Source organism: Heptranchias perlo, chromosome 6 (assembly GCF_035084215.1).
Source record: "Heptranchias perlo isolate sHepPer1 chromosome 6, sHepPer1.hap1, whole genome shotgun sequence".
Lineage (NCBI taxonomy): Eukaryota > Metazoa > Chordata > Chondrichthyes > Hexanchiformes > Hexanchidae > Heptranchias > Heptranchias perlo.
In genome coordinates, this window is record NC_090330.1 from 55,891,079 (window position 1) to 55,909,105 (window position 18,027).

General features: G+C 49.3%; 1 long non-coding RNA gene across 1 annotated transcript in view; it reads right to left on the bottom strand.

Moving 5' to 3' along the window:
- Positions 1 to 17,786, bottom strand: part of LOC137322531 (uncharacterized) — a 28,489-nt gene extending 10,703 nt beyond the window's left edge. The window contains exons 1-3 of the long non-coding RNA XR_010963158.1: positions 17,731 to 17,786; positions 12,421 to 12,502; positions 10,624 to 10,681 (exon numbers count right to left, since the gene is read on the bottom strand). This is a non-coding gene — a long non-coding RNA (uncharacterized lncRNA). The remainder of the gene's footprint in view (positions 1 to 10,623; positions 10,682 to 12,420; positions 12,503 to 17,730) is intronic.
- Positions 17,787 to 18,027: the final 241 nt, after the last annotated feature.

The window sequence follows — 18,027 nt, forward strand, 5'->3', positions numbered from 1 at the left end:
TCCCCCTCCTCCCCGCCCCGCCCCGATGATCTCCCCCTCCCCGCCCCGATGATCTCCCCCTCCCCGCCCCGATGATCTCCCCCTCCCCGCCCCGATGATCTCCCCCTCCCCGCCCCGATGATCTCCCCCTCCCCGCCCCCCGATGATCTCCCCCTCACCCTCCCCGCCCCGATGATCTCCCCCTCCCCGATGATCTCCCCCTCCCCCTCCTCCGCCCCGATCTCCTCTCCTCCGCCCCGATCTCCTCTCCTCCGCCCCGATCTCCTCTCCTCCGCCCCGATGATCTCCCCCTCCCCCTCCCCGATGATCTCCCCCTCCCCCTCCCCGATCTCCCCCTCCTCCGCCCCGATCTCCTCCCCTCCTCGCCCCGATCTCCTCCCCTCCTCGCCCCGATCTCCTCCCCTCCTCCGCCCCGATCTCCCCCTCCTCCGCCCCGATCTCCCCCTCCTCCGCCCCGATCTCCTCCTCCTCCTCCGCCCCGATCTCCTCCTCCTCCTCCCCGTCCCGATCTCCTCCTCCTCCTCCCCGTCCCGATCTCCTCCTCCTCCTCCCCGTCCCGATCTCCTCCTCCTCCTCCCCGTCCCGATCTCCTCCTCCTCCTCCCCGTCCCGATCTCCTCCTCCTCCTCCCCGTCCCGATCTCCTCCTCCTCCTCCCCGTCCCGATCTCCTCCTCCTCCTCCCCGTCCCGATCTCCTCCTCCTCCTCCCCGTCCCGATCTCCTCCTCCTCCTCCCCGTCCCGATCTCCCCCTCCTCCGCCCCGTCCCGATCTCCCCCTCCTCCTCCCCGTCCCGATCTCCCCCTCCTCCTCCCCGTCCCGATCTCCCCCTCCTCCTCCCCGTCCCGATCTCCTCCTCCTCCTCCCCGTCCCGATCTCCTCCTCCTCCTCCCCGTCCCGATCTCCTCCTCCTCCTCCCCGTCCCGATCTCCTCCTCCTCCTCCCCGTCCCGATCTCCTCCTCCTCCTCCCCGTCCCGATCTCCTCCTCCTCCTCCCCGTCCCGATCTCCTCCTCCTCCTCCCCGTCCCGATCTCCTCCTCCTCCTCCCCGTCCCGATCTCCTCCTCCTCCTCCCCGTCCCGATCTCCCCCTCCTCCCCGCCCCGCCCCGATGATCTCCCCCGCCCCGCCCCGATGATCTCCCCCTCCCCGCCCCGATGATCTCCCCCTCCCCGCCCCGATGATCTCCCCCTACCCGCCCCGATGATCTCCCCCTCCCCCTCCCCGCCCCGATGATCTCCCCCTCCCCGATGATCTCCCCCTCCCCCTCCTCCGCCCCGATCTCCTCTCCTCCGCCCCGATCTCCTCTCCTCCGCCCCGATGATCTCCCCCTCCCCGATGATCTCCCCCTCCCCCTCCCCCTCCCCGATGATCTCCCCCTCCCCCTCCCCGCCCCGATGATCTCCCCCTCCCCCTCCCCGATCTCCCCCTCCTCCGCCCCGATCTCTTGCCCTCCTCGCCCCGATCTCCTCCCCTCCTCCGTCCCGATCTCCTCCTCCTCCTCCCCGTCCCGATCTCCTCCTCCTCCTCCCCGTCCCGATCTCCTCCTCCTCCTCCCCGTCCCGATCTCCTCCTCCTCCTCCCCGTCCCGATCTCCTCCTCCTCCTCCTCCTCCCCGTCCCGATCTCCTCCTCCTCCTCCCCGTCCCGATCTCCTCCTCCTCCTCCCCGTCCCGATCTCCTCCTCCCCGTCCCGATCTCCTCCTCCTCCTCCCCGTCCCGATCTCCTCCTCCTCCTCCCCGTCCCGATCTCCTCCTCCTCCTCCCCGTCCCGATCTCCTCCTCCTCCTCCCCGTCCCGATCTCCCCCTCCTCCGCCCCGTCCCGATCTCCCCCTCCTCCTCCCCGTCCCGATCTCCCCCTCCTCCTCCCCGTCCCGATCTCCCCCTCCTCCTCCCCGTCCCGATCTCCCCCTCCTCCTCCCCGTCCCGATCTCCCCCTCCTCCTCCCCGTCCCGATCTCCCCCTCCTCCTCCCCGTCCCGATCTCCCCCTCCTCCTCCCCGTCCCGATCTCCCCCTCCTCCTCCCCGTCCCGATCTCCTCCTCCTCCTCCCCGTCCCGATCTCCCCCTCCTCCTCCCCGTCCCGATCTCCTCCTCCTCCTCCCCGTCCCGATCTCCCCCTCCTCCTCCCCGTCCCGATCTCCCCCTCCTCCTCCCCGTCCCGATCTCCCCCTCCTCCTCCCCGTCCCGATCTCCTCCTCCTCCTCCCCGTCCCGATCTCCTCCTCCTCCTCCCCGTCCCGATCTCCTCCTCCTCCTCCCCGTCCCGATCTCCTCCTCCTCCTCCCCGTCCCGATCTCCTCCTCCTCCTCCCCGTCCCGATCTCCTCCTCCTCCTCCCCGTCCCGATCTCCTCCTCCTCCTCCCCGTCCCGATCTCCTCCTCCTCCTCCCCGTCCCGATCTCCTCCTCCTCCTCCCCGTCCCGATCTCCTCCTCCTCCTCCCCGTCCCGATCTCCTCCTCCTCCTCCCCGTCCCGATCTCCTCCTCCTCCTCCCCGTCCCGATCTCCTCCTCCTCCTCCCCGTCCCGATCTCCTCCTCCTCCTCCCCGTCCCGATCTCCTCCTCCTCCTCCCCGTCCCGATCTCCTCCTCCTCCTCCCCGTCCCGATCTCCTCCTCCTCCTCCCCGTCCCGATCTCCTCCTCCTCCTCCCCGTCCCGATCTCCTCCTCCTCCTCCCCGTCCCGATCTCCTCCTCCTCCTCCCCGTCCCGATCTCCTCCTCCTCCTCCCCGTCCCGATCTCCTCCTCCTCCCCGTCCCGATCTCCTCCTCCTCCTCCCCGTCCCGATCTCCTCCTCCTCCTCCCCGTCCCGATCTCCTCCTCCTCCTCCCCGTCCCGATCTCCTCCTCCTCCTCCCCGTCCCGATCTCCTCCTCCTCCTCCCCGTCCCGATCTCCTCCTCCTCCTCCCCGTCCCGATCTCCTCCTCCTCCTCCCCGTCCCGATCTCCTCCTCCTCCTCCCCGTCCCGATCTCCTCCTCCTCCTCCCCGTCCCGATCTCCTCCTCCTCCTCCCCGTCCCGATCTCCTCCTCCTCCTCCCCGTCCCGATCTCCTCCTCCTCCTCCCCGTCCCGATCTCCTCCTCCTCCTCCCCGTCCCGATCTCCTCCTCCTCCTCCCCGTCCCGATCTCCTCCTCCTCCTCCCCGTCCCGATCTCCTCCTCCTCCTCCCCGTCCCGATCTCCTCCTCCTCCTCCCCGTCCCGATCTCCTCCTCCTCCCTGCCCCGATCTTCTCCTCCTCCTCCTCCTCCCTGCCCCGATCTCCTCCTCCTCCTCCTCCTCCCTGCCCCGATCTCCCCCTCCTCCTCCCTGCCCCGATCTCCCCCTCTTACTGTTTTCCTTTTTAAATACCTGTAGAAACTCTTACTATCTGTTTTTATATTTGTAGCTAGCTTTCTCTCATACTCTAATTTCTCCCTCCATATTATTCTTTTAGTCATTCTTTGGTGTTCATTGTATTCTGACCAATCTTCTGACCTGCCACTAATCTTCGCAGAATTGTATGCTTTTTCTTTCAATTTGATACTATCTTTAACTTCCTTCGTTAGCCACGGATGGTACGTCCTTCTGCTAGATAGTGAGGAGGAAAGCTGCAGACTGCAGGAAGATATCAATAGGCTGGTCAGGTTGGCAGAAAAGTGACAAATGGAATTCAATCCGGAGAAGGCAAACTAGGCAAGGGAATAAACAATAAATGGGAGGATACTATGAGGTGTAGAGGAAGAGAGGGACATTGGAGTGCATGTCCACAGATCCCTGAAGGTAGCAGGACAGGTTGACAAGGTGCTTAAGAAGGCACATGGAATGCTTTCCTTTATTAGCCGAGGCATAGAATATAAGAGCAGGGAGGATATGCTAGAACTGTATAAAAGACTAGTTAGGCCACAGCTTGAGTACTGCGTACAGTTCTGGTCACCATATTACAGGAAAGATGTGATTGCACTAGAAAGGGTACAGAGGAGATTTACGAGGATGTTGCCAGGACTGGAGAATTTTAGCAATGAGGAAAGATTGGATAGGCTGGGGCTGTTTTCTTTGGAACAGAGGAGGCTGAGGGGTGATTTAATTGGAGGAGTATAAAATTATGAGGGGCCTAGATAGAGTGAATAAGGAGGACCTATTTCCTTTAGCAGAGATATCAATAACCGGGGGCACAGATTTAAAGTAATTGGTAGAAGGATTAGAGGGGAACTGAGAAAATGTTTTCACCCAGAGGGTGGTGGGGATCTGGAACTCACTGCCTGAAAGGGTGGTAGAGGCAGAAACCCTCAACTCATTGAAAAGGTATTTGGATATGCACTTGAAGTACCGTAACCTACAGGGCTACGGATCAAGGGCTGGGAAGTGGGATAAGGCTGGGTGGCTCTTTTTCGACTGGCACAGACACAATAGGCCAAATGGCCTCCTTCTGTGCTGCAAATTTTCTGTTTCCATGCAACAAAAGGGAAGGTCTGTGAGTGGTGGAGGCAGGGTCATTGAATATTTTTAAGGCTGAGTTAGACAGATTCCTGATTAACCAGTGAGTCAAAGGTTATAGTAGGTAGACGGGAAAGTAGGGCTGAGGTCGCAATCAGATCAGTCATGATCTTATCAAATGGCAGAGCAGGCTCGACGGGCCCCGATCTTCTCCCCTCCCTCCCTCCCTCCCTCCCTCCCTCCCCTTCTCCCCCACCCTATGAGGCTGGAGGCCGTTGGGGGGGGGGGGGGGGCAGGGAAGAAGATCTCCAGAGGAGATTAGGTCAGTGACAGACTGGGAAATTAAGGCTTGATGTTCGGTGGTGGGGTCGTGGTCCAGGGGGAGGTAGGTGGAGGTGTCAGAGAGTTGGTGTTCAGCCTCCGCAAGGTGGAGGTCTGTTCACCAAACAACAACAGCACTGCCCTTGTCAGCAGGTTTAACGACAATGTCAGGGTTGGACCCGGGAGAACGGAGTGCTATAAGTTCAGAGGGAGGTAGGTTAGAGTGAGTGAGGGGAGTAGAGAAATTGGGACAGCCGATGTCACGCCAACAGTTCCCAATGAAAAGATCAAGATAGGGTAAGAGACCAGAGGGAGGAGTCCAGGTGGAACGAGAATTCTGAAGATGGGAGATAGGATCTGCTGTGCGGGAGGGATGACGTCTGGCCAAAGAAGTGGGCGTGGAGCTGAAGGCGACGGAAGAAGAGCTCAGCATTGTGTCGAGCTCAAAATTTATTGAGGTGGGGGCATAAGGGGATGAAGCTGAGGCCTTTGCTGAGGACTGATCGTTCGGGGTCAGAGAGGGGAGGGACAGAGGGGATAGTGAAAACATGACAACGGGTGAGATTGGAAGGAGGGATGGGGTCAGAGGAAAGTGAAGGGGATGAAGGTTCAGGAGGGGCATTGGTATCTAAGAGTTGTTGAAGCTTGCGGTCCTTGACACCTGAAAGGAAGAAAAAAGTTTGTTAAAGCGCCGCGTGAGGCGAAAGCTGAAATGCAACTGCAGACCAGGACCACACCGGAGTAGAGTGAGTCGGTGCTGCTGAAGAGAGAGGTCGAGAGTGTGCATGTGGCGGCGCATGGTGTTGAGCGGGATCTCAGGAAGCGGCGAGAGCAGTGGGTCGAGGAACGCTGAATATCATGGGAGATATTTGTAATTATGGGCGGATCCGAAACACGAAGAGTGGAATTTAAGTTGGAATCCACGTGGAATAAGTTGGAGCTGGAGACAGTTGCTGAGGAAAGAGAGGCGGCTGTGAAAGTGAGTTTTAGTAGAATCATAGAATCATAGAATCATAGAAGTTACAACATGGAAACAGGCCCTTCGGCCCAACATGTCCATGTCGCCCAGTTTATACCACTAAGCTAGTCCCAATTGCCTGCACTTGGCCCATATCCCTCGATACCCATCTTCCCCATGTAACTGTCCAAATGCTTTTTAAAAGACAAAATTGTACCCGCCTCTACTACTGCCTCTGGCAGCTCGTTCCAGACACTCACCACCCTTTGAGTGAAAAAATTGCCCCTCTGGATCCTTTTGTATCTCTCCCCTCTCACCTTAAATCTGTGCCCCCTCGTTATAGACTCCCCTACCTTTGGGAAAAGATTTTGACTATCGACCTTATCTATGCCCCTCATTATTTTATAGACTTCTATAAGATCACCCCTTAACCTCCTACTCTCCAGGGAATAAAGTCCCAGTCTGTCTAACCTCTCCCTGTAAGTCAAACCATCAAGTCCCGGTAGCATCCTAGTAAATCTTTTCTGCACTCTTTCTAGTTTAATAATATCCTTTCTATAATAGGGTGACCAGAACTGTACACAGTACTCCAAGTGTGGCCTCACCAATGCCCTGTACAACTTCAACAAGACATCCCAACTCCTGCATTCAATGTTCTGACCAATGAAACCAAGCATGCTGAATGCCTTCTTCACCACCCTATCCACCTGTGACTCCACTTTCAAGGAGCTATGAATCTGTACTCCTAGATCTCTTTGTTCTATAACTCTCCCCAACGCCCTACCATTAACGGAGTAGGTCCTGGCCCGATTCGATCTACCAAAATGCATCACCTCACATTTATCTAAATTAAACTCCATCTGCCATTCATCGGCCCACTGGCCCAATTTATCAAGATCCCGTTGCAATCCTAGATAACCTTCTTCACTGTCCACAATGCCACCAATCTTGGTGTCATCTGCAAACTTACTAACCATGCCTCCTAAATTCTCATCCAAATCATTAATATAAATAACAAATAACAGCGGCCCCAGCACCGATCCCTGAGGCACACCGCTGGACACAGGCATCCAGTTTGAAAAACAACCCTCGACAACCACCCTCTGTCTTCTGTCGTCAAGCCAATTTTGTATCCAATTGGCTACCTCACCTTGGATCCCATGAGATTTAACCTTATGTAACAACCTACCATGCGGTACCTTGTCAAATGCTTTGCTGAAGTCCATGTAGACCACGTCTACTGCACAGCCCTCATCTATCTTCTTGGTTACCCCTTCAAAAAACTCAATCAAATTCGTGAGACATGATTTTCCTCTCACAAAACCATGCTGACTGTTCCTAATTAGTCCCTGCCTCTCCAAATGCCTGTAGATTCTGTCCCTCAGAATACCCTCTAACAACTTACCCACTACAGATGTCAGGCTCACTGGTCTGTAGTTCCCAGGCTTTTCCCTGCCGCCCTTCTTAAACAAAGGCACAACATTTGCTACCCTCCAATCTTCAGGCACCTCACCTGTAGCGGTGGATGATTCAAATATCTCTGCTAGGGGACCCGCAATTTCCTCCCTAACCTCCCATAACGTCCTGGGATACATTTCATCAGGTCCCGGAGATTTATCTACCTTGATGCGCGTTAAGACTTCCAGCACCTCCCTCTCTGTAATATGTACACTCCTCAAGACATCACTATTTATTTCCCCAAGTTCCCTAACATCCATGCCTTTCTCAACCGTAAATACCGATGTGAAATATTCATTCAGGATCTCACCCATCTCTTGTGGTTCCGCACATAGATGACCTTGTTGATCCTTAAGAGGCCCTACTCTCTCCCTAGTTACCCTTTTGCCTAGAAATCTGATCAAACATGAGAAGGGAAACAAAAAGCAATGAAGGTGAACAAGGTAAATGAGACAAAAAGAAATCCTGTCGAAGAGAAGAGCAGAACATTTTCAAGGTGGGCATTCCAAGAAGAGAAGTGGCCATGAATTAAACACTAAAACAAAAGCAAAATACTGCGGACGCTGGAAATCTGAAATAAAAACAGAAAATGCTGGAAATACTCAGCAAGTCAGGCAGCATCTGTGGAGAAAGAAACAGAGATAAAGTTTCAGGTCAATGACCCTTCGCTAGATCTGGAATAAGCTGAAGATTAAACAGTTTTTAAGCAAGTACAGAGCCAGGTAAAGGGTTGGGGGGGGTGCGGGTGGAAAGAACAAAAGGGAAGGTCTGTGACAGGATGGAGGGCAGGAGTGATTAAATGACAAAAGGGATGATGGTGCAAGGCAAGGAGGGTAGTAATGGAACAAGTAAAGAAACAAAAGATGGCTCTAGAAGAGCTGTAAATGGCAACAGCAGAACCATTACCAGCACCTGCTGTCCGAAAAAAATGGGAGTAGTGGTTATGATCTGAAGTTACTGAAATCAATGTTGAGTCCGGAAGATTGTAAAGTGCCCAATCGAAAGATGAGGTGCTGTTCCACGAGCTTCTGTTGAGCTTCATTGGAACAATGTAAGAGGCCGAGGACAGAGGAGTCAGAGTGGGAGTGGTACAAGCAATTAAAATGGCAAGCGACCGGCAGGTCAAGGTCAAGTTTCCGGACTGAGCGGATAGGAAATTAAAATGGCGAGGAACCGGCAGGTCAGGGTCATGCTTGCGGGTCACGCTTGTGCACTTAAAGGTAATTTAGTCTTTGTGAATTGCTTTGAGACATTTTTGAGAAATGCAAGTCTTTCTTTTTAATTCAACAAGAAGAACATAAAGTAGCAGAGATTCACACCTCGTTTCAGGCCTGGCTGGGTGAAAAATAAAATCAAAGACCCTGAAATTCCTAGGGCTTACCTCTGTCTGTGCAAATGCAGCGCAGTGGAAGCCCCAGCCGCCCATGCTGCTAGCCATAGACTTCGTCTCAAATCCTGGAGACAAGGTCATTACCCGATTTGGGGTGAGCCGCTGGGATCTGTAAGGGCGCATCATGGCACCTGCCCTGATGGAGGCCTGGAAAATCAGAGTGGTGCCATGTGACTCCAATGCAGCCCAGGAGGCCCAGGAAAAGCCTCCCCAGACAAAAGAGCAGACCAACTCCACAGGTCTAAAAGGAGCTGGTGGGCCATCTCTGAAAGGTAATCTGGGATCAATTGCCTGCTCCCTGTTGCATTTTGGGGCCTGTATTATGCCCATATCAGAACCTCAATAGGCGTAGGTTATATGGGGCTATCAGTAGGTGGACTGGGTAGAATTTTCTGGGGAAGCCTCGGAACTCAGCCAGTCATTCCCTCTTGACATAGATGGGGTGGGCAGGAGGTCTGCCAATGGACCCCACTGCCAGAATTTAAAGGGTCAGTACAAATGGGATGGAATCCCAGCGTAACCAGTTTCTACCCCAGATTCCTGAATTTCTCCTGTTTTGCCCCAGGAATTTCAAGCCAATGAGTCTCATACTTCATTTCCAAAATAGTGAAATTATTTGCTGTTTTGTCTCAATAAAGCCAGTACCTGTATAAATGTTATTGCATATAAATTCCGTGAGTTGTATTCAAAAATATTTTAAAAATTGGAAAAAGTTTGCTTGTATCAAATTTACACATATGTGGAATCAACTGTGTTTTCACCATGAGTAACAGTAAAAATTAAATGACAGCTCTTACTCTTGGCTACATCCACTACATTCACATAGGACTTGACTCCCAATAGTTCTATATGAAGTTATTAGTAATAGTTAAATTACTGACAAGTGAGAAGTATTCACTAACCTATCATACCTCCGCAACATCTAGTTGATCAACAATTTTGCAAGTGTCATCATTCTAAGTGCAAAATGTCAACTAATCTTAGACTATCATCTAATTCTAGCACTTCACAAGATCGAGAGGCCAGAATTCTTTGCAGCTAATTGAGTCTAAAACCAGGGAGCAATTATATGATTAACCTTTGTGGCTGCACAGATGTTAGCATGTATTTGCACAGACTCTATCTATTTCACAGGTCTTTGTTCTTTATAAGTATTACAGCGTTGCATAATGAACAAATTGATCACTCAAAGGCTGTGCTTCTTGAATGTTAAAATCTTCAAAGAACATCACATATAACAAAGAGGTATATCATTGTTTAAAGTCAAGCACGCAGCTACTGATTGTCATATTCTATTTGGATGAATGTGGTTCCATTAAATTGATGCATTTGTTCAGTCAAAATCATGGCCAGCTGACTCCATGTGCAAAGGAATCTCTATTTTGTGGTGTTAGATCCAATGGCATCACCTAGTGTTGCCTAATTTTCAGAGACAATTGCCTATTTAAAACAATAATCTTGCCTTTGTTATCATATCACCAGTCCATGAAAATTAGGAGATGGGTCAGTAATGGATTAGTTACTCTCAGGTACCTGTGTGACTTGAAACACGATGAAGCCCCTTGTTCCATTGGTTGAGCTTTTAATAAAATAGGTTGACTGCATTTCGCAGGTGTCAGCTGTGATTCAGTGGTGGCGCTCTTGTCTCAGAGTCAGAAGGTTGTGGGTTCATTTCCCACTCCAGAGACTTGAGGACAAAATCTAGGATGACACTTTAGGTCAGTACCAAGGGAATGCTGCACTGTCGGAGGTGTCGTCTTTCGGATGAGACTTTAAAACGAGGCCCCGTCTACCCTCTCAGGTGGACGTAAAAGATCCCATGGCACCATTCAAAGGAGAGTAAGGGAGTTCTCCCTGGTGCCCTGGCCAATATTTATTCCTCAACCAACATCACTAACACAGATTATCTGGTCATTATCACATTGCTGTTTGTGGGACCTTGCCATGTGCAAATTAGCTGCTGTGTTTCCTACTTTACAACAGTGACTACATTTCAAAAGTACTTCATTGGCTGTAAAGTGCTTTGGGACGTCCTGAGGTCGTGAAAGGCACTATATAAATGCAAGTGTGTCTTTTTTGACAACTGACCTTAGAATGTAGCAGAAATGTGGAAGCAGAAGGGCGCGGCGAAGAAAAAAATAGCAACCTGCAACAGTAAAATACAGATTTTTAAAAAAAATCAATGAAAAAGAGCTTTATGTTTTTAAGGTAAAATTTTCAGTTCCATTAATTTAAAAATGAAACATCAAGGCAGCATCTTTAACCAAATTTATTATTTCACAAGAGTGTTAGTGAGAAGTAAAGGGGAAAGCAGACCAGATAACACACTACTACTTCAAACTTGATAAATTACAAATTGTAGGACAGCCAAGGCTTGGGAATTGTTAGCTCCTCCATTTGCGGAGGAGAGAAGCAGGTCTCCTCTCACTATGATTCTGTGCCACGTCTGTAAAATTATATTCTGTAATTTTTAGGAAAGCATGATATTCCTAATTATAGTAAAATGATAGTTTCAACTCAGTAAAATCAAAAATGGTGGCAAACCACAAGTAAGACTAAAAATTAGAAGGATTTTCCTCCCCACAGAATAGAAAAGAACAGATTCCCAACAAAACACAAATAATGTTATGCTGATTAGCTCTTTCAACAAGTTAGACTATATCTGATTGAGCTTCAGTTTTTTCACATCGATATAAAGATTGCCACAAATGATTAAGTACTGTATGCAGCACTATCAGCAAGAAAAGGAATTTTAAAGGACCACGTCGGTCACAATGTACAGATGAAGAGGAGCAAGTGGTGGTACCAGAGGAGGAGCAGAAACATGAATGGCCACATGTATCATCAATGACCCTGTTTACTTTGAGAAATCTAACACTGCAGCAAAATTGGACAACCCTGTCATATTCCAGTTGCTATTCAGTGGGAAAGGAGATGAAGATATTGACCTTGTTCAGCAAAGCATCAGTCACTTATTTGATCCATCTGTGAGCAGAAAATTGGTAAATACTGTGGCTACAAGAGCAGGTCAGAGGCTGGGAATTCTGCGGCGAGTGACTCACCTCCTGACTCCCCAAAGCCTTTCCATCATCTAGAAGGCACAAGTCAGGAGTGTGATGGAATACTCTCCACTTGCCTGGATGAGTGCAGCTCCAACAACACTCAAGAAGCTCGACACCATCCAGGACAAAGCAGCCCGCTTAATTGGTACCCCATCCATCACCTTAAACATTCACTCCCTCCACTATTGGCGCAACAGTGCAGTGTGTACCATCTACAGGATGCACTGCAGCAACTTGCCAAGGCTTCTTCGACAGCACCTCCCAAACCTGCGATCGCTACCACCTAGAAGGACAAGGGCAACAGGCACGTGGGAACACCACCAGATGCACGTTTCCCTCTAAGTCACACACCATCCTGACTTGAAAATATATCGCCGTTCCTTCATCGTGACTGGGTCAAAATCCTGGAACTCCCTACCTAACAGTATTGTGGGAGAACCTTCACCTCATGGACTGCAGTGGTTCAAAAAGGTGACTCACCACCATCTTCTCCAGGGCAATTAGGGATGGGCAATAAATGCTGGCCTTGCCAGCAACCATGAATGAATAAAAATATCCAACTACTTTAATCCCCATGTCTTGCTATGCAACGGCAAGGTAAAAAAATTAAAGGTTTACCTTCATGCCATCCCTTCATGACAGCTAACAAATGGACCTTTTAAATGACTGATCACAAAATATGCAGGAAAGTGGGGAAATTATGGAGTGCCTAAGTAGGCCAATTTGAATCAAATTTAACATACGAGAGCCCCACCGGCAACCAAGTCAGAAATCTTGTGCATGACATGAAGCAGATGGCCCGCCAACGAGTTCTGCAACTCACAATTTTCCTGCTCATGCTTTAAAGTTCCTTTTCAAATTGTGTAAGCTTTCATAGATGACCTGCAGTGCAGGAGGGAGCTCACCTGGAAGAGAAAATGTATTCAAATTGTGAACTTCTGCCATAAAAGGCTGAGAGATAAGTCAGTGATATCTCCCACATCCCACTGGTCCCACACCAGGATCATGCACAAACATTAATTTCTATCCTTATATCTTTATTCCTATTTGAACCATGTGAAATACAATTGGCCAGAATTAAAAATTTTTAGACTGATATTCTGTTGTTTTGTTTTGCACACCTGGGAGTCTGGGAGAAATTTTAAATTTTCCTTGAAACTTTCATATATGGGTTTTTGTGTCTCTAAAGGGTTTAAGTGAATTAGGGAGAAAGCATAACAGTATAAATTGTCTCTGGTCTATTGGAAAGAGTGAACATGATGTGCTGAATTACTTTTTCTAATTATATATTTAACATATGAAATTTTTACTTTTTTCATTTTCCAGATATATTTTCCATGTTACAAATCTTCATATAAAAGTATTCCTGCAGCCGAACTACCCTCCTCTACTAAAATAAAACATCAGACACCACCAGTACTACACTAGGTGTGCTTCAGTGCTTCGGGAAAGTTTGTCTACATAGAATTCCATAGAAACTACAACCTAATTCCTAATCCGTGTGCCCCATCTTGTTCCCATATCCCTTTATTCACTTTTCCTTCAACCATCTTCTAACCTATTCATAAATGTCAACATGGTCTCTGCATCAATCACTAACTCTGCTAATGCAGTCCACAGCCTCACAACCCTCTGTGTAAAAAAAGTTTCTCCGTTCTCTGACCTGGAAACAGTCTGCTTCTAATTAATCTGCACCATCCCTTCATAACTTTAAACATCTCTATCGTATCACACTGCAATCTCCTCTGCTCTAATAAAAACACATCCAATTTATCAAGTCTTCCTTTGTATTTGTATTTCTTTATACCAGGCAGCATCCCTGTGAATCTGCATTGTTCTCTTTCTATTGCCTCAATGTCCTTCCAATAGTGTGGAGCCCAAAACTGCACACAGTCCTCCAACTGTGGCCGAAGGTTTCATATAGATTCACCATTACACTGTGACTTTTATATTCTATATCTCGTTCCATAAAATCCGGTATTCCATCAGCTTTTTAATAACCTTATCCACTTGAGATGCTGCATTTAATGTCTTGTGAACCTGAACCCCTAGATCCTTATCCTCACCCGTCTGCCATATTATTATTTTGTTTTTAACCAAAATGTACCACCTCACACTTACTGACATTGAATTCAATCAGCCACTTTTTTGCCCATTCCACCATTTTATCAATATCCCCTTGTAGCTTCTTTTGATCCTCAGAATTATTTATTGTGCCTCCTGTTTTACTATCATCTGCAAATTTAGACACCACTCCCTCTAGTCCTATATCCAAATCATTGATGTACACAGTGAACAGAAGGAATCCCAGAACATGCCTGAGGAACATTGCTACCCACTTCCTACCATTCTGAGAAACTGCCCTTAACTCCTACTCTATTACTTCCCTTCTAACCAGTTTTCTACCCTCACCCTAATTCCATACCCCTTAATCTTCTCCAATAGTCTCCTCTTTGGTACCTTATCAAAGGCATTCTGGAATTTGATGTACACCACTTTGATTACATTTCCTCCATCCACCATATCTGTCATTTCCACAAAGAACTCTATCAGGTTTGTCAAGCACGATCTTACTTTCTATAATCCATTTTAGCTGCTTCTATTTATTTTGTTTTCATCTAGATCTTTAGTAATTTCATCTTTAATTAAAGATTGCAAAATTTTCCCTACCACAAATATTTAACTAATTGGCCTGTAATTACCCAGATTACTACCCTTCTTGAAATGGGTACTTCATTGGCCAATCTTCAAGCTTTCAGCATACATCCACTCAATAGAGCACTGAAATATAATTTCTAGGGCCTCCACTATTTTTTTTCCATTATTTTCCTCAGGATCCTTAGATGTTTCCTGTCTGGCCTCTGCACTGTGTTCCCCTTTAGCTTAATTTATTTTCTAATACTTTGCTTTTATATATTTTAATATCTCTCATCTCATTTTTAATCAATTCAAGACATTCATAAAATCGCCCTTCATCCCATGATGAGAAGAAAATAGCCCATCGGCAATCCCTGGCCACGATAAAAGGGCCTGCTGGCATCACCCCATCTCTACTATGGAGAAAATGCCACACCGGTAACCACTGTTGAAGAAAATGGCCCTCCTGTCCCCTTTCCTCACCTCCTCGGATCTCTTTTGCCGTATCTCCTCCTCACTCGCTTCTCCATGCTCCCACTTTTCTTCACCCTTTTCCATGCTCATCTCCCCTTCTTCCTTCTCCATCTCCTATTTTCTTTCTTCCTCTCCTCCTCCCCCCATCTTCTCTCCCTTTCCTTCTCCCCATTTCACTTCCTTTCCTCCTTCCCCATCGCCCTCCTCATCTTCCTCCCCTTCTTTCCTCCCTCTGTCCACTTTCCTCCCTTCCTCTCTCGTCTCCCTCTCACCCTGTCTCCAATCCCCCACCTCTCTCATTTCTCCCTCTGCCCCCCTTCCCTCTTCTCTCCGTTCCATTTGCCACCTCTCTTGCCTTGGTTGAATTATCGCCCCCGTCCTCTAACCCTGCTTGACCTGGTCACTGAAAAGTGCCCTTGATCTTGACTGTCCCTGTGCAACGACATGGGAGATATATAATAGACATGTGGGAACAGCTTGAAGGCTATAATTTGATTTTGGGATTTAGGTGTTCATTTAAAAATTGAGGTTTATGATGTCATTTGAATCCCTGGTCACAACTACCTTATAATCAGTTCTGTATATCCATTGACCCCTAGCTGTTATTCTACAGTTGTAAATGTAACAGCAGCTTCACATTCCATTAACATTTTTATGGCTACTCTATTTGGAAAAACCCAGAAATTTCTGAAGACACATGGTCTGTATCAACTCACTATGTAGCTTTGGGCTATATTATAAAATGTTTACAAATAATTGTGGTCTCAGGAACTTTGTGATAACACCAATACAACACAACTTTCTTATAAAAGCATTTTCAACAATCACAATAGGACCCTGTATCATTTTAATGCTGCCACTCTTCTTCATTCATTTTAGTAAAAAGGTAACAAAAAGATACCATCAATGAAATGCTCAAAAAACGTAAAAATGAAAATAAAATCAAAGCACTCTAAAAATAACTAACTACAATATTTTTGAAAATCACCTAATGATCTGCATTCATGCTCACCACACATACCTTAATTACAAAAATCTGTATAAACTGTATAATCACAGCAGGTTACTGATATATTCATGCTCAAAGATATGAAAACAATCTAAATTTTACATTTTAAAAATTAAAACTAAAATTATTTAACAATTGTATCAGTAGTAACACCACACTGCTTGTGATGTGATATCACGTTTTTCACCATTTTTTCTCTACCAATTTTTCTCCTTCTGAACACATTGACTTCTACTTTGGTTCCACAAGTGCTCGTTGCCCTCTTGCACTTCACTCATGGGGCCATGGTCTATGTGAGTCTTGGTAATGAGTGTTGAAAAAACATTCCATCATGGGAACTTCACAGTTGAGCACGTCTCCCCTGTCGGGGGTGGCGGCCGCCCTGCAGGAGCCACTGCTCAGGAATCCGTTCCTCCGCGGTGTTGGCTTCGGCGGCTCGCGGCTGACGGAGGAGAGGGCCCTGGCCGGTAAGGTAACCAGAGTCAGGGACGTCCTGGATGGCGGGGGCGCGGGCTGGATGGCACTGGGGATACTGGTTGCACGGATGTCCTTGCAGCGTGTCCAGGACGCGGCCGCCGTCACCCAGGCGTTGAAAGTGGCACTCGGCCCTGACTCCACTCGGGGTGTGGAGGAGGCTCAAGTGTGTGCAGCCATCCCGTCCGATCTGACCCCCGTTCGGATGGAATTCCTTATCGGCGTCAGGCCCCGAAACCACCTTCGGAGGGCTGTGCCTCACAACTTAAGCCATCTCTCTGAAATTCCCTCTGTGCCATTTCACTCTGCGCAGAGGGATTTCCTGTATGGGCTGCTCCTGCACAGTCTCCACTTCCTCGCCCTCGTCTCTCGCCCGGACATGCCCTGGCGTACCATCCTGCCGTCCGGCGGAGGTCCCCAGTGGAGGGCTCTCTACTCAGGGATCCTCCTGTGTGCCATTGGGAATCTGGGGTGGAGAGTGTTGCACAGTGCAGTCGCGACCAACAGGTGTTTACGCCATTTCACGGACTCCCAGGCTGCCTGCAATTTCTTTGGCCTGGATGAGTCCGTGTTTCATTTATTCACAGGGTGTGGGAGGCTTCAGCCCGTTTGACTATTTAAGGGGGCTGCTCCTCAAGTTCTGGCTGCACTTCAGTCCCACGCTCCTGATCTTTGGCCGCCCGGTGAGGGGGTGGGGCGGGCAGGTCGGTGGACGTCCTTGTGGCCCTACTGCTAGGCCTGTCCAAGGTGGCTATCCACAGGTCCAGGTTAGTAGTGGCCCATGGGGGCGGTCGCTCCAACTGTCTGCCTCTCTTCCGCGGAATTCTCCACGCCTGGGTGGCCCTGGAGAGGGAGCATGCGGTGTCTGCCGGTACGCTTGAGGCTTTCCGCGACCGGTGGGCACCGCAGGGACTGGAGTGCATCTTGGACCCATACAATAAAATTTTTAATTTGACACTTATTTTGGTGTTTTTGGTTTTCTACACATGTACACACCCTATCCCCCCTCCCCCCACTTCTTATAAAAGGGGGGCCTAAAACACACAAGGAAAAAAAAGCGTCATTCTGACTGCACTTCCAGTCGACAAAAAAAAAGTTGAGCACGATCCTTTCTTAACTCAATGGTCACACACACACACACACGCACGGTTTCCAGTAGGGGTCACTGGATAGCAACCAGGAGTAGCAACCCTGCCTTAATTTCTCCCTCGTAACACTGGGACCCTGAGGCCAACTGTAGCATCCCTGTTGTCGTCCTGGCTGAGCGCACGTAATTCAGCACAGAGTGGGGATCAAACCTACGGCCTTCTTGGTTTTTAGAGCTCAGCTACTCGATGAAAAAAGTCTCCAATCCGTTAGACATTTAAACACTGGGTCCCACAGGACTTGAGTAACGATGTGTTATGGGAATGGATCTGTCCACTCTCTTTAAATGCATCATATCAAGACCACTATGGCTATCTTCTATATACAATTTTCTATTGTTTCTGCTATATAATAGTGTAAATGCACCTCCTTCTGTGTACTGAGGTCCCTTACCCAGTCACCTCATCCCTATAGTGCCAGGTTCCACCTTTGCTGAACCAATGCACCTGTCCACCACGTGCTACCCTTCCGCTCGCAGCGACCAAAGGAATGAGTGACAGCACCGGGAGCCAATCAGACCGCGATCCGGCCTGCGGCCCGCCCTGAAGTCGGTCGTCACCAATCACTGCCTCGCTCTCCCCAGTCCTCGGGAGGAAAAAAACCACCGCTTGGACCCCGGCTCAGGTCAAATTCGTGCACGAGGTTTGTTTTCTCAGAGTCTTTCTCACTATTTTAAAACAGAATGAATCA